Source organism: Athalia rosae, chromosome 3, assembly GCF_917208135.1.
Source record: "Athalia rosae chromosome 3, iyAthRosa1.1, whole genome shotgun sequence".
Lineage (NCBI taxonomy): Eukaryota > Metazoa > Arthropoda > Insecta > Hymenoptera > Athaliidae > Athalia > Athalia rosae.
In genome coordinates this window covers 8,385,955-8,402,014 of record NC_064028.1, presented here as the reverse complement: position 1 = coordinate 8,402,014, position 16,060 = coordinate 8,385,955, and positions in this window count along the sequence as shown.

Sequence of the window (16,060 nt, the reverse complement as noted above, 5' to 3'; positions counted from 1 at the left end):
TACGACGAAACAATCGAATTTCCAATTTCAGCGGCGGAGCAGCGTATCGAAATCTCTATCGTCACGGTCGCCGCGATGTTATCCCGCAGGATGAGAGCAGGCTCGAGCATCCCGGAATCTCCTGTCTTGCCTCGCGTCATGTTATTCGGTCAACCGATTTCCCCGCGTTTACACGCGCTTCACGGTTTACACGGAGAGATGAAACTGTAACGATGTTACGGCAGATTGCGATGCGTCATACGTCCGATGCAGATGCATCTCTGAATCTCGAGGTGAAAGTTTTGACCCGGCAAAGGACGATCCGACAGAAATACCGATCATAACAGTTCACGTTACCGAGGTACGATTCTCGAATCGTCGCGCTGCGGTGCGCGCGGGATTCACATCAGAATGTCGCCTCGATCGTGTGCTTCTTTCTTTCTTTTTTTTCTTTTAATAATTCCTCTTGTTAGTCACGAGCGAAAAGGAATTGAATAATTGACAAAATAACCGATAACTCTTTTTCAATTTACTCGGTTATTCATAGCGTCGGTTCGTTGGTTTTTCGCTTGTTTTGTCGGAATTTGTTGCGATCATTGCGCGAAATTGCCGAGTAACGTTATGCGGACGATAATTGTATCGCGTGCGCGCACGGACGCCGCGTAGCGTTGTAAGATGAAAAAAATCACGCGATGAATCTTTGCGAGCGATTGATTCATCCGAGAAATATGCCGTTGAGGATAATAATTTTGCCGTAAGTGCGGCGAGCGGCGAGACGAGCCGGATGCTGGAGGGCTCGAGAAGAGTAAGAAGATGGAGATGGCCGAGAGAAAGAAGAAGAGGGAGAGGAAAAACTCGTTTCGGTATTTCAGTCACTCTCTGCGATGTGGTTAGGAATCGACCGAAAGCGTTAGAGAGCAAAAGGCGAGTCATACTTTGTGAGTCGCGTGAGTCATTCTCCGAAGACTCGACTGAGGGAGGGACGAAACTATTCGGCGTCGAAGTAGAGGAGATCGTCCTGCGCGGTCATCCCGAAATAAGAAAAGAAAAAAATAAAACAACAACAAAAAAAAAACCCGATTACATCGACGAGTCGGATTTGTTGTATTAAGAATCGAATGATCGATGCAAAGACGGGAGAGGAACACACGTATCTATCCGCACCTTTGAAAAATAGAAAAAAAAGAGAAAGGAGGGCAACGAAATAAAAGGGTTCTCGAAGCACTACGCCTCGAACTATTGTGCGTCGAACAAACGAATTCTATAATTGTGAGACGTGAGAATAAAGGGCGGAAGACGGATCGACGCACAATAAGACCGCTAATTCCGATTAAGTACAATAAAGTCGGCGAAGGAACAAGGAACTATTTTCAAAAAGATCGAAGGCCGCCGCGTTCGGTTTCTTTTCTTCTTAAAAACCAATCGCGCGATATTCACGTCATGTGGAAATCAAAGAACCAACCATTCTCGATTGCGTACAAAGGTACTCACCATGTCCTTCTTGGCGATCAGAGGATCCGGACCCCGTGCGCGTATACGACCCTATCCCGAGCCGGACGGGCAGCTGGAACAAAAAAAATTAACCATCTTTTTCAGCACCTACGTAAACGGGAGAGGAAAAATTTTTTTACATCGTCGAAAAAAACGTGACGACGAATTTTTGGAACAAACCTTCGTGTAATTCTACACGCTGGTGTCGTTTACCTCGGGCACCGGTTTCAAGAAAAAAAAAAAACTTCTTCGCGAACGAACAAAAGGACACGAAAAAATTACTCTAGAGCAAAAAATTCTCGACACTTTCCGCGTACGGTGAAACATGCATGATATTAAGAAAAAAAAAAAAAAAAATGGCATTAGAATTTAGTGTTGCATGTGAGATTTTTGGCGGGAGTATCAAAAGACGAGGACGGGTAACGTCTGGAGGATACGTAGGATACACGTCAGAGGGTATACGTGTGTTGCGAGGCGAGACGAGGCGTGATATTTGCATTGTCTGATGCAACGGCGTTAGGTAGGGGGTGTGGTGTGGTGTGGTGTGGTGTGGGTCGGGTGCGAAACGGCCGGTGGCACGCTGTGGGTGAAGCGATAATTAAATCAAGCCTTGTACGGGGGTGTGTGGACGTTTCATCAGCGCGCCTCTTTACACCATCAACGCTCGCTCCGTACATCTCCACCCTACATATTTCTGTCCCTTACGTATTTATATCATCGCGGAAATTCACCCCTCCAAGCAGTACTCTCCTCTCCTTCTCCGTCCCTCGACACTGTCGCGCGCTGCACCCGCACCGCAGGAACGCCTAATTCTTCGCGGCACCCTCGTCTATTTTATGGCTGGGAGCTCAGCGACTGTCTCTTAAATAAGAATTAACATTGCAAAACGTACAACGGATACGCCGAGCGTAGACGACGAAGGGAGAATGTAACGCCACCCCCCCCCCTCGAGGACCACCATACCCGAAATCGGTGAAAATTGAGTCATCCGCGCACTGCGTGGAAATTATTTTCGATGTACTCCCAAAAAATCAACTTCTCTGCGTAAGTTTTTTTACTCAACAGGGTTACAGGGTTGAAAAAAAAAAAAGGAACGCAATCCGGTAATAGGAGCAATAACACATTTTTTTTCGCCCAAGGTACAGAGTAAACATATAAGGATTTCTTTCGTCCTTCTTATTCTTCTTACCACCTTTAAGGATGGTTAAACAAGGTTCAAAATTTGCGTAGGGAGGTTTTGTGCGGTTCGCGTGAAATATACCAAGCTGGAGCGTGTTGGGAAGATCTAGCTTGTACAAGGTATTGTTAAGTTGACACTTTGCATAGCCGCGGCAGAGGCGGAATAAGCAGCGAAAGAAAAAGAGAGGACCGAGCCGTTCGGTCGGGATGGAAGGAAGGCGGAATGGGAAGAAGGGGCCGAAAAGCCGGGTATAAGGTAAGCCTCGGCGAAGCGTAAGGTCGCGCGGAAGGAAAGTCCTTGTTATCGATATTACCGGCCCCGGTGGGTGGTAGTCGCGGTACTAAAGCTGAAGACCGACCCCCGTCTACCCCACCCCACCCCACCATAACTCCGACCCTCTACTAACCTAACTCGGGGTGAACTTTGTAAACAACAGGATTTATCTCCTGCGGGATGTCCGCCACCTGAGGCACCACCTCGCCTCTTCACCGTATATATATATATATATATATATATATATATGTATACGTACGCTTGTACATATATGTATACATAACACCACCGCCGACTACATAGGTATACGTGTACGGCTAAACACCGAAAAGGAAGAGAGGGAAAAAAAAAAAAAAATGAAATGAAAAAGTATAAGAGAGAAAACAAGGGAACAGGGAATCGAAAACCTTCCGCAATGCCCCCGCAACCCATTTCCCATCGCGCGTCCTTTATAACGGCCACCTCATACCCGTCGCTTATATTTTCGGCTTCGATTCCTTTTTCTTATCTTTTCTACGCCGCCCGTCTTCGCACCTTACTACTTCTCGGACGCCGAGCGAACACCTATACTATATTTATTTCGAAGTACGTACGTACAACCCCGGCGGTATGGGTGGGCGAAAATTTCACCGTGAACGTGAATTTTATAGCTCGCACCTGACGTCTTTGAATCGGTCAAACTATTTCCCTGAGACGTACGAAAAATAAAAGCGAATACCGAGAAGATTCCAATTTTCGAAATACCTCTCGCTCTCTTCGGCGAAGGAATTTCAAATTTTGTTTCAAAGTGAAGCGAGATTGTTTGGAGGTTTTTTTTTTTTTCTTTTTTCATTTCATTTCAAAAACACATACACGAATTGTATCGCGGGCGCACGAATTCCGCACGCTTTTCGAAGGCGGAATCGAAGTTATTACGGATTTATTTCGGCGGACGTTACAATTATGACCTTGGAAAGGGGGTGATCGGCAGGATAAACGTTTCAAATAAAACCGTCACACGCGATTGATACCGAAAAATGTATAATACGAGCCGTTCAATCGATCGCTCCTCGTTTCTGGATGATAAATTTCATCCGCGAAGATACCAACACCGCTGATGTATGAGCCAATAAATAAATTCCTTATCTATATAATACGCATCTATACGTATCATATACAATGTGTATATCACTCTACTTCTCGTTTCCTCCAGATCCGTGGTGATTTCGGTGGAAGAGAAAAATGAGAAAAAAAATTTCGCTATTCCACTCTGCTTTTTTTTTGAAAATCCCATACGACGACAGACGTTACCTGTACACTTTTTGTCGCGATAACTTTTATTAACGAGACAAATTTCTGGGAAAATAAAAGTGAAGTAAACAAGAGCACGTTATTATTTCGGAATCCGACCCACCGCGACAAACGATCAATTTTCCGACAGTTTTTCTCTCCTCATTTTATTTGAAATTTTCTTCGCCCTTGAAATGCCCAGAATCGTCTGGATAATTGAAGAAAATCTAAAATTCGAGCGTGTACGGGTACCTTTTTTGGAAAACGTTTTAATACTCGGGTAGAGAATACGTACGACTTGTTTCACATTCCACGTATACTAAGACGCACAACCTTATTTCCCGAAGAAGAAGCTCGATCCTGGTAAGTACGCCTCAACTACCCACGCCAAACCAATCCCTCTCAACCCTCGATGTACATTTTAAATCAGAACGAAAAGACGCATTGCTGGTACGCGCTAGTGCAAAAAAAAAAATAAATAAATAAAAAAAAAAGAAGAATTTATATCTATATACGCTTACCTACATTAGGATCTCTCGTACCCCAAGCGTTGCCGTATTCGCGAAATAACTTGTACCGCCGGAGAATGAAAATAAAAGGAAAAAAAAATTTCGAATAAGTACATGAGAGACGAGGTTTTTCGGAGGTTTGAATAAAATAAAATAGAAACAATGAGACAAAAACATGTGAAAAAATGTCGGATATAAAACGAACGGTTTAAAATACTCCGCAATTTTTGCCCGCGAGACAATTTTTATTGGGTCTTAAAACCGCGAAGGGGGTATGTACGTATATAAACATATCTATATTCTGAAAAATATATGACACGAAGTCTGGAAAGGTAACCGTGAATAGAGTCACTATATAGTATATTTGTTTTCTCACTCTTAACTGGAAAGAAAATGGTTCAATTTAATGGCGAAATTTGATGAGAGGAGGAAAAAAGGCTATACAGGGCAAACGGATCATCGACTGCACTGATATTTAGTAATAAAGTATAGCTTGATTAGAGATACTAATTAGTAGAATGTTGAAAATAAAGCGACTCTATACAATCAAAAATACAATAAACAGAAATTCATTCGCGATTCGAAGAATAATTACAAAATCGATGGGATTAATTAAATCCAGAGATGATAAAAGCAAAAAAAAAAAAAAAAGAAACAACAAAACGCAATCACGTAGGGGGATCGGATACGAGTGAAAAATTAGATACACGCGACACTCGATTTATTCTCCAATTTTGTAAATGATTTTATTTATTTATTTTTCTCCCGAGAGAACGAAACAATTGAAATAAAAATGAAGCGAAATGTTGAACGACTGCTGCTGCAGTAGCGGCGTTGGTCGTTCGTTAATGTAGTTGCGAATGAAGGATCATCCGTTGGAAGACCAACAACGGAATTTAGTTTAGCGGCTTTACAATTAACAGGATAATAAGTTAGGTGTCATTTGTCGATGTGGGAAGTCGATTCGTTGCTCGGTATACAAATGGCGGAACCGGCGGCGGCTTACGCTCATTGTCTACAGGTTTACAAGGAGAGTTCAACAAACTGACTTTTGCGGTCTCTGCGGTAGCGATAGACTGAAATTTACTGCTTCGCGTCACGATATGTATTTAACGCGAACCACCGAATTCGCGCGAAACAATGAAAAGTTTCGCCTGCAACGCTCGATTTCATCGCTCAAAGAAAATAAACGGTGCACAACGATTTTTCCTTAACAAATTTGGATTCAAAAAACGAATTTTCAACCAATTTTTGCGCTTTCAAGAAATTTTCCTTCATTATAGCGACTCCGACGGTTTCGCCTAGTTCGTAACGATCGACCCAAATTTCTCGTTCACATTTAATTTCAATTTTCAAATCAATTCTTATTTCGCACGTGAATTCGCACCGCGAACTAGAAGTGCCAAGTGTCCGTCATGCGATTCCATTGAAACGTGAACATTTTCGAGTTGAGACTGCGGTAATAAAAACCTGTAAACAATTCCGGTGCAGTAGTTGATGATCGACTGACCAATGGGAGGGAGATTTTTCTCTCCCCGTTAAATTATTGACCGCGCCATAACCGGTCGTCACTGTAAATACCAGACGGTAAATTGCCCCTTCAAAAATCGTTTTACGATTACCACTATACGGGCACACGCCACACCACGTTGCATTATGGGCAGTAAACAAATTTTCACGAGATTTTCGCGCTCCAAGTAGCCGCGAACCTCCCTTATATTTTTTTTTTTCATTATTATTTTTTTATACGTCTGGTTATACAGGCGAATACATAATTCATATGTAAGAGGACGGTATACGTATTTCCGGAAATTGATGAGAAGAAGAAGAAGGAAAATAAATATTCAACGTCTGATCGTCGAAGGAAAAAATTTTCTCAAATTACAGGACATATACACTAGGACGCGGAGACTCGCGAATGAGAATGCCGAAATTGATCAGAGGAAAAGCACGATTCGTAGTTGCCCAATATCATAAAGCAAATAATGAAAGAGGGTGGAGCATAAGGTAGGCCCCTGTATAAGGTATATACAGAGATCGTTATACGGCTACCCCTGATGTCCCGCGATCTATACATCACTGACTTTTGGGTGTGCGCGCGTAGCTGTTTGATCGGGTAGAAAATACAATATTTGATACAGAGAATTGGTCGCTACGCCGGATTATTGGCACAGACGTCCAAAAAGTCACGTACCATTAAGACCCCAACTTTATAACGGGCAAACATTGCGATCATTGTCTAGATTTTTACGACCTAAACTCCGCTCGCCGAAGACGGTCGGATTCACGAGTATGTAATGAGCTTGTAAAATCAACGGGTAGCCACTCGTACCAAATCTCTTTCTGATCCAGACATTTTATTGACTAGATCTTTCGTCATTCTTATTCCCCCGTTTCATTCGTAATCTTAGCTGGATTCAAAAATGGTTCGACAAGCCTGCAAAAAAAAAAAATGTGAAAACTTCCAAAGTATCTCTGGTCGAAACAATCGATTGCATGTATAATGTACCTCAAATTTTTTAAGCGAAACTCTCCGCTCCGTCAACGGATCGGGGCTTCCGTAACACTTCGGAGTGGCGTCAAAACCCTTTAGCTTTGTAGTAGAAATTCGGCCCTCTGTATTCGCGACGTGATATAACCCTAGCTCGATTCAACACGGGTATCAATTAATCGACGATTGTTTTCCGCGGTCCACAGTCCGCGTTTTCCCCCTTATCTTGTTATCCCAGTTTCGCCTATCACCCTTGGTACACACGAACAACGTGTGTCCGTTGCAACGGTTCTATAGTAATTGTGACAAACAGTCGTTCAACCGGACGGTAACGAAACCATCCAGGTAGACCGAATATCCGTGTATAAATATCCCCCGTGGATCGTTGTCGCGCGTATTACGTACGGTGGCTACGCATTCTATCAGGTGTACACACGTATATTTACGTCGCGGTTCCCTTGAGAACGGAAACTACCCGTCACGCTACCACTTCCTTTCCAGAGGAGATGAAAAACCAAAATGAAAGAGAAGGAAAGAAAGAAAGAAAAAAAGGTGGAAAAAAAAAAAGAAAATATATATATATTATATATGTATATTGCCGTGCACACACGGTGCACACCCGATATTCTCGCGGTAGAGCGGAGATTTTTGCAAACGGTATAAAAACAGAACGCACAAGAGCAAAAGGAAAATCAATCCGGGGGAACGTTTCAAAGGGAATTTATATGTATGCGTAAACATATATATATATATATGCGTTGAGGTTTTTGATAAAATGGAGATTCGTTTATGTGCGGTGTCTTGGTTTTATTTTTTTCCCCTTCGCGAGAGTTTTTTTTTTTTTTTTATTTCCGTTTGCGCGATGCGCTCTGGTTCTAGATGAGAAAATTATATTCCGCGAATATTTCTATTCGCGTACCGCGCAGGTATCACGGACGCGATACAACATATACGTACGTACGTACGTACGTACCTACGTATCTAGGATTCGTTGCACTACATACGTAGCATACGGTTGCGCGCGATTCGCCGAAATTGCCGTCTATTATGCATAGAGAAGTTTTGGCGCCACGCGCGCATTTACCGACTGTATAATGCGCTATATGTTTGTGAAAGATTCATCGACTGTGCGGTTCCATCGGGCAATTACTTCAATTAAATATTGAGGACTATGAATTCAACGGGGGGGTGAGGGGGAGGGGGCAAGGGGGAGGGGGAGGGAGGAGGAGGGGGTTCCTAGCCGCTGGTCCGGCGGTGGCCACAAATTGGCCAGCTCTTTAATATTCATGCCAGCAATTATCCTAAACAAACATTCCCTGGATATACCGCGCGTTACTCTGCCTCCGGGATATGGGCGCGCACACCCATACGTGGACACGTATTCGCCGACGAAATATACGAATACATGTACGTACGTCGTACGGGCACCGGCTTCGTTAAGGGGTTCACCTCGATTGTCCGACATGTCCACCGTATATACGCTACTACCCCCCCACCGCCAACCTCCGGAATTCATTTTTATCTCTCCTCTCTCTTTCGAGGAGAAGAATTTTTTTCGGTTCGGAAAAATAGAGATCCTCGCCGGAAAAAAAGATGTGAAAACGGAAGGCGAGGTGACCGATTAATTTGTACGTCGGACATGCGTGAGACGAGCGGAGGATGATATTGGGAAGACAATAAGTTAGTAGGGAATTCGGATCACGCGAAGTGCGCGAGAGAAAAGGAGGAAAAAAGGAAAGAAAAAAAAGAAAAAAAAAAGAAATGGCGACGATGATTTTTTTGTTATTTTTCAAAAAGGAGGAGAAACGCGAGGGCATTAAGATTCGAGTCTTGAGAGTCTGGGCGTTTTTCATTCCCACCTGTCGGTCGGTCTGGAGAGCGAAGATGATGTCGGTGTGCGGCAATTATCTTTTACACATACCACGGTCGTTTTCAACGCCCCGTTGAAATTCCCCCCGTTCGGCCGACTCGGATAATGAAATATTTCTTACGTATAATGTGCGGTGTAGAATTAAACGAGACGGACGAACTTTCGAAAGCGTCGGAGGAGACGACGGGCGAAACCGAAAAATTCCCAGTGCGTTCTATTTATTTCAAAAAAAAAAAAAAAAAAAACAGCGTGAATCCGGCCGGATTTTCAACTCCGACGGTCACGATTCGGGCGGAGGAAATTTTCGAAGATATACAGATCCGACCCAATCTAGATTTCTATCTAGAAAATATCATTATAATTTCAACGGACCCGAAGGAAGGTCAGCTCGCCGAAATATATTATAATCAATTAAAATGAACCGTGGAGCTTTAATATTTCTCTCGCTCTCTCTCTCTCTCTCTCTCTGTATCGCGAGTAAATTAATTCATAATTGAAAAGCTCATTTTATAATTGGATATTCGTATCGTATAATTGCAGGTTTAGATTTTCTGAGGTGTATAAATGAAAGAATATATTCGTATACATATATCGAGTTACGAAACTAGAGGAGAAGGGAAAATAAATGCGAGAATAAACGAGAAATGGCGTGTATATTTACAAAACTTGAAATATTTCGCGTTTCGGGATTCCTATTCCTTTGAAGGAATGTTTAGCGGTAAGAGAATAATTCATCAAAGTGAAACGAGTAAAAGCATTTTGTTCTTTCGGTTAATATTCGGTTGTTGAATTGTTGAATTTGAACTTTTGGTTTCAGAATCCGCGTAGAAATCGTTCGAGGATAGATATAAACGTGTACGTATAGCATAGGTATGTACAAAAGAGATTTGGAGGGTTGTTGTTCGGGATCAAAAAACAGCGAGCCCTTCACAAAACAAGGGAAGTTAAGCCTCGGGTTAGGTTCGGTACAGCTCGATCAAAACAAAGTTTGAATATTTATCACTATGCGCGGTAGATTCTCCGAGTAATTGTTCCACGTCTGGCAGAGGCCTTCTTGATTTGGTATTTAAATCCGTGAACACTGCGGTATATACGTATATATACGTATATATTTGCTTTTCCAACTGGGACTTACAACTACTACTTCGGGTACCCAAGATCCAAAGACTTTTCGACTGGATTTCCATGAAGCTAAGGCAAAACAACTTCTTTAATTGAAAATCCACAGGGCGTGCCTCCCTCTCTCTTCTCATCTCCGTTTCTCTTTCTCTCTCTCTCTCTCTGTACCCGCCTCATCAACGAGACGCCGACGTTCTACAAGTTCTTCACCCGCGATACCCTTTTCTCTATTTTTTATTTTTTATTTTTTTTTTTATTTTCATTTTATTCCATTTGGTTTCAAGAACAAATATATAAACGAAAATTTTAGAGACGAGCCGCCGCACTATTCGAAAACCTCGGAATTCCAAGCCTCGGCAAAGTCTCGCGAGCTTTCGACAACGATGCCCACGCTCGGCAAAACGATTGAGGAAAAGCCCGAAGAGGATTCTCGAGAGGAAGTTTCAAGCTCCGAAATCTTTCGAACGGAATCTTTTCACGATTTTTTTCAATACGCGGTAAACGCTTACGAAGAATAGATTTTTTTTTTCCTCTCTTTCTCGCCCGAAAGCTGCATAACCGGATTCAAAATCGGGTGAAAAGAAATACGTCGAGACGGTTTTGAATTTGAAAGTTAGAAAAAAAATTTTACATCCGAATCGTTCATTTTACGCGAAGTTGGAATGTTTTTAAAAATTCGTTCCTTTTTTTTTCTTTCTATCGGCAAAGAAGTTAAGCGATAAGTTCGCACGGATTCTCGTAACTTCTGGATTTGCCTGCACGCACATTACCGCGCGACTAGGTGTATAAAGCAATTTTAATTGGTCGTCTAACTATACAAAGTTTCCAGACATTCTCTTCGATCAAGTGACTCGATGTATTCCTACTGCGTCGAAGAAACGGGAGGGTGTAGGTAATAAAGCAGTAAAAAAGCACGAGAAAAAATTGAAAAAAAAAAAAATACTATCTCTCCTCAAGGTCGAAGAGGCAAACGCCAACCCCCGAGTCGCGCCAAAACGAACCGAGAATATTAAACTAGCCGAACATCGAAGGATCCAGCGAACGGTTTGGTATAAGACGGAGAATACATGAACATTGGGTACGTAGTAGAAAGGAAATTTTCTTTCATGAAAATAAATTTAAACGCCGGTAAAAGAAAAAAAAAAAACAAAAAAAGAAGCACGAGAGTGTTTCTGCGTTTTTTGGATCCCGAGATAACGAAGCGAAAAAATTAGTGCCTCCCCTGTATCGTTTCGTTTCATTCCGCTCGGATAGAGCTGATCAATCTATACGGGGGTTGAAAATTTTCGGGAAAATCTGCAGTAGCAGCAGCAGCAGCAGCAGCTCGAAGCTAGTTTCGTTGTCGTCTTATTCTTTGGGGGGAGGGGTGGGGAGGGGATGCTGCACGTGGGAGCGAAGAGAAGGAGAGCCGCACAGTGGAGAAGCGTAGCGGGGGTTTCGTTGGGATGAATAATTCAGATTGTAGTGTTTGCCTTATTTATCAGTACCCGACTTTACCTCGCTTTGTCCTGGTTTAGCGTCGGTGGATGCGGAGCATAGTGTTGCGGGACGAGGCGGGACGACGGGGGTGGCGGCGGTCTTCCGTCTCCGGCGTATACCGGCCCGCAAAGTCTCACTACTTCTTGCTGCAGTTCGCGGCGCAAGCAAAAGCAGACTACACGGAGTGGAGAGAAGTGCCGCAGGAAGCAACGGCATCAAGCAAAAGTAGAATACGGCAAGGGAACCGGCCTCCGCCCGGCCCGGCCCGGCCCGGCCCGGCCGTCTGCCAGCCAAGGTAAATATCGCCAGTCGCGGAAAGAGGGAGAGGACGCGCAGAAGAAGAAGGGAGAAGAAGAAGAGGAAGGAAGAAAGAGAGACGAGTCAAGTTTTCTACCCATAGGTACCGTCTTCTGACTCGCGATATAAAAAAAAAAAAAAAAAAAAAAACAAAAAAACGATGGGATTTCTACACTAGAGTTCGAAACAATACCCGCGACAAGCGAAGCGGACGAATACAGGAGCGGAAAAGTTATAAGATACGTGCAAGTAAAAAACAGAGAACGATGACGAACCGAACGAAAAATGTTGGCCAGCCGCTTCGGATGAGAAATGAATAGAAAAATGGAAGAACAGATGACTGACAATGAGTTTATAAGCGAATGAATTAAATGAATCACATCATAGGGGGCAAAAGACTGAAGAATAGAAGGAGGTTGAATTTTTAGATAATCGATTCCGATTCAAAAGAAAAGGAAAAAGCTATGATTCAAAAATTCCGCATTAAAGATGGCGGCGAGACTGAAAGTTTCCGGTGATTCGTCGACATTTTTTCCACACCTTTTTCTCGTGTCACAATTTCCCATGAGAAAAAAAAATTCTTCGAATCGGCTGTTCAACGTCTCGAGTTAACACCGGTTACGGGTGGATCGAAATTACCCGTGCATAATTTTAAGTTCCTCGTTAAAATAAATGACATTAATCACGTTAAAAATGAAACGCAGTTACACGATGACGAGAACCGTTCGTTCAGCCGAACGCAGCGGCGGCAGAAGCAGCGGCGGCAGAAGCAGCAGCAGCAGCAGGAAGATCGAAATATTTCTCGTTTCTTTTTCACTCGCTCGGTTCACGGCAACGCGCCGATCGTCAGGACGCGGTTCAGGATATGGTGTTTTACACCTGTCTCGCACCTGTCGTTCTGGAACGGCACACGTCACAGAATATGTCGGCACGTGCCCGTGCATGTCGCGTATATTATACCTATACGCGTATACGAATATACCGTATGCATGCACCCATACCACCCGATATAACGCATATATGGTACGTATGCGCGGCAGTCTGCGGTGCATCCTGCAACAGGACTCGATTCCTTTTATTTTTATTTTATTCATTGTCCTTTTTTTATTTTTTGTTTTTTTCGTCTCTTTCTCCTCTTTCCCCTACTTCCTTTTTTTCGTCGATCGTCGCTCCGCGTGCCGTTCGCCGCGTGTGCTCGCGCGTATCGTATTTTCAAATTAATATATATTTTACGCAACATATGCCCCCACCGGCTGCACCACCGGTGCAACGGGGTAGATGACCGTGAAAATGCCAAGAATTCCCCCTGCCTCGCCGATCCGCCCGCCCTTCTTGTTCCCAATTTCATTTTTTTTTTTTTCGCTCGCTTTTTTTCCCGTCTGTCGTACGAAATTGTTGCCCCGCGCGGATCCGAATCGTCGCTTGTGTTGTAGAAGAACGCGGCTCGCGGGGAATTTTCAATGCGTCTATTATGTGTACGTTCATTGAAATCCGCGCATAATTATCGATTCTGCACTTGCGTACCTCTGGTATTTACCCAGATATTTATGGGATTTATTTCGGCGGACGTTTAATTAACTTTATCATCGAGGGGGCCCCGTATGGGTCCTGCATGGTTTGATGCGCCGAATATTATCTGTAATCGAAATCTCGTTGAATCAAGTTCGCCCAACCATCTCCGTCTGATTTTTTCCTTTTTTCTTCATACATGTATACGCTAAATTTTCGATACCTTACAAAGAGTCGAGCGACTGCATTTTAGAATTAAAAAAAAAATAGGAAAAATGAAAACAACAATTCTCCGTTCTGGTTCTCGTTCTCGAAACACGAGTAATCTCATAGATTCTTCGGAAAATCCTAGAGTTAAACTCTGGCCCCTCAGAAATACACCTGGGACATAAAAATCACCCAGACATTTAGCGTTGAACTTCGTTCTGGTTGAGAAAATCAGGAAGTGATATGACTACGTTAAAGGCGAAGTAAGGCGAAAGATATAGTCCAAGTGTTTTCGAGTACGAAAATGAAAAAGTTCAAAAACCTCATAGAAAATGAAGAAGAACTAGGAGCTTTATTTTTTAATTTACTGATACCACGAAGATGATTGTGATTTTGGGCAGGTGTGGGATACGTATAATTTTGTTCTTCGAATAATTGCCGATAAGTTGTGGCAAAGCGGTTTTAGTTCCATTGTGAACATTTCTTTTTATTTTCGTTCTCCGACCGGATATCTTCACCTGGTGATCGCAGCGATTTTAGTCGGACTTTGCCTGAATTTTACCATACCTATGTCCGTTGCCAGACGATGGCTTCGCGAGATTAACCGGTTCGTCGCCCCAGAATCCACGAAATCCAATGATCTGCGCGTTGATGTTCGCCGGGTGAGGTGGACGAAAAAGGTAAAAGGGAAGAAAAAAAAAAAAGAAAAAAAAGGGACAAAAGAAAAAGCGAAACGGTAAAAAAAGAAAAAGAAAAAGGTAAAAGGAAAGCGAACGGAGATACCCTATACCGTGAAGATCAAAGTAGTTTCTGCCAAAGCTTTACCAAATTGGGGAACGTTTAGAAGCGAATTATTGGCTATGCTCCACTTACTAACAATAAGACTTCAAGCTTTCTCGCTTCTCCGATTGTCGCCGCGTCGATCTCGTCGATCGAATCTCACGAAATAGGGTATTTTCCGAGCGTGGAATCTCGCGTCGATTCGCACAAACTTGAACGAGAAAAAAAAAAAAATTAAAAAAAAGAATTCCATCGCAATCGAACGAATATGTGCCCGATAAATTTCAAATTGACAAAATCATTCGACGAGTGTAGTAGTTCACCAATGATTGTATAAAACGGGTTCGCGTGACCCGAGTAAGGTTCGAGGTCTCAAGTTTGATCCCCGAACTCTCGAAGGTTGCAGTTTCTCCGAGTCTATCAGCCTTCCTCGTACACTTGTTCACCCAAACCACGTTTGATTACTCTTCCTTCTAACTTCAAAGGATTTCCATGTACTGATATTCGACTTCCTCGTACCAGCTTTAGACCGTCAAAAACCAGACGATAAAATTTGGGAATTATAAAATCGGGTCTGAGGTAGAGGGAAAAATAGAAAGAGAAGCAAATCTCGTTTAAAAAAAAAGAGAGACAAACGGTGGTGTGAAGAAACGGAATCGAAGAAGGGTAAATTTAACGAGAGGGGTAGCGTCGGTCGAGTCTTAGGGTGAGACAGGTGTTGGGAATAGTAAGTACAGTACCTACGGCGTAACGTCGGAACGCCCCAGTTTCTAGTCTCGGCGGTGCCATTTACACGAAGAGGCACTTAGCCGGTGTACCAGACACAAGGTTGTATTATCAAACTTTGCTGCCGCTGCCGCTGGTGATTCTCCTTATTTCCCTTCTCCTACGCTCTGATGCTGTAATATTTATGTACTACTTATACGCAGAATACTACGTGTGATGCATTCGCTCTGCCAGGCCAACCCGGAGTACGGTTGGGGACTATTACGGACCGACGTGTAAACGTGCAGTAGTTACAACGTGACGTCAAGGGGTGTCAAACGCGCGCGACGACTCCCTTCGAAACTAAAATTAATCTCTCGAATGTTCAACGGAGGTAAATTATTATTTCTCCTCGCGTCTTTTTTCAACACCGTACCTACGTCGTGGACGGAAACAAAAAACTGAGATAAATAAAGAAGAAAAAAAAAATTAACGATCGCTCTTTAAGCCAGAGGCGTCACGTATCGGCCACGCGCGGTTTAAATAATCGAACGACAGTTGCGACCGCGATCGCGATTTAATCCCGTTGCGGGAGGTTGACGAAAAAAGTGAAAATAAAGAAGATGAGAAGCGGTGGGTTTTCGAAGGCGAAGTTGAAGAAGGAGTGTAAAAAGGAGCGTGTCGTACGTACGTACGTACGTATAAGCGAGCGGGAAGCAATAAGAGAAGGAGGACCGTCGGTGGTCTCTCGAATGTTTTGTATATACCTACATATACTCGCATATATATACATAGCTGCTATATCCTGACATACGCTCTGCTTGCAGTCTGGTGCATCGGAAGACGTAGCGCGCGCGCGCCCGTTTAACAACGTCGTCGTCGCGTCGTCGTCGTCGCGTCCT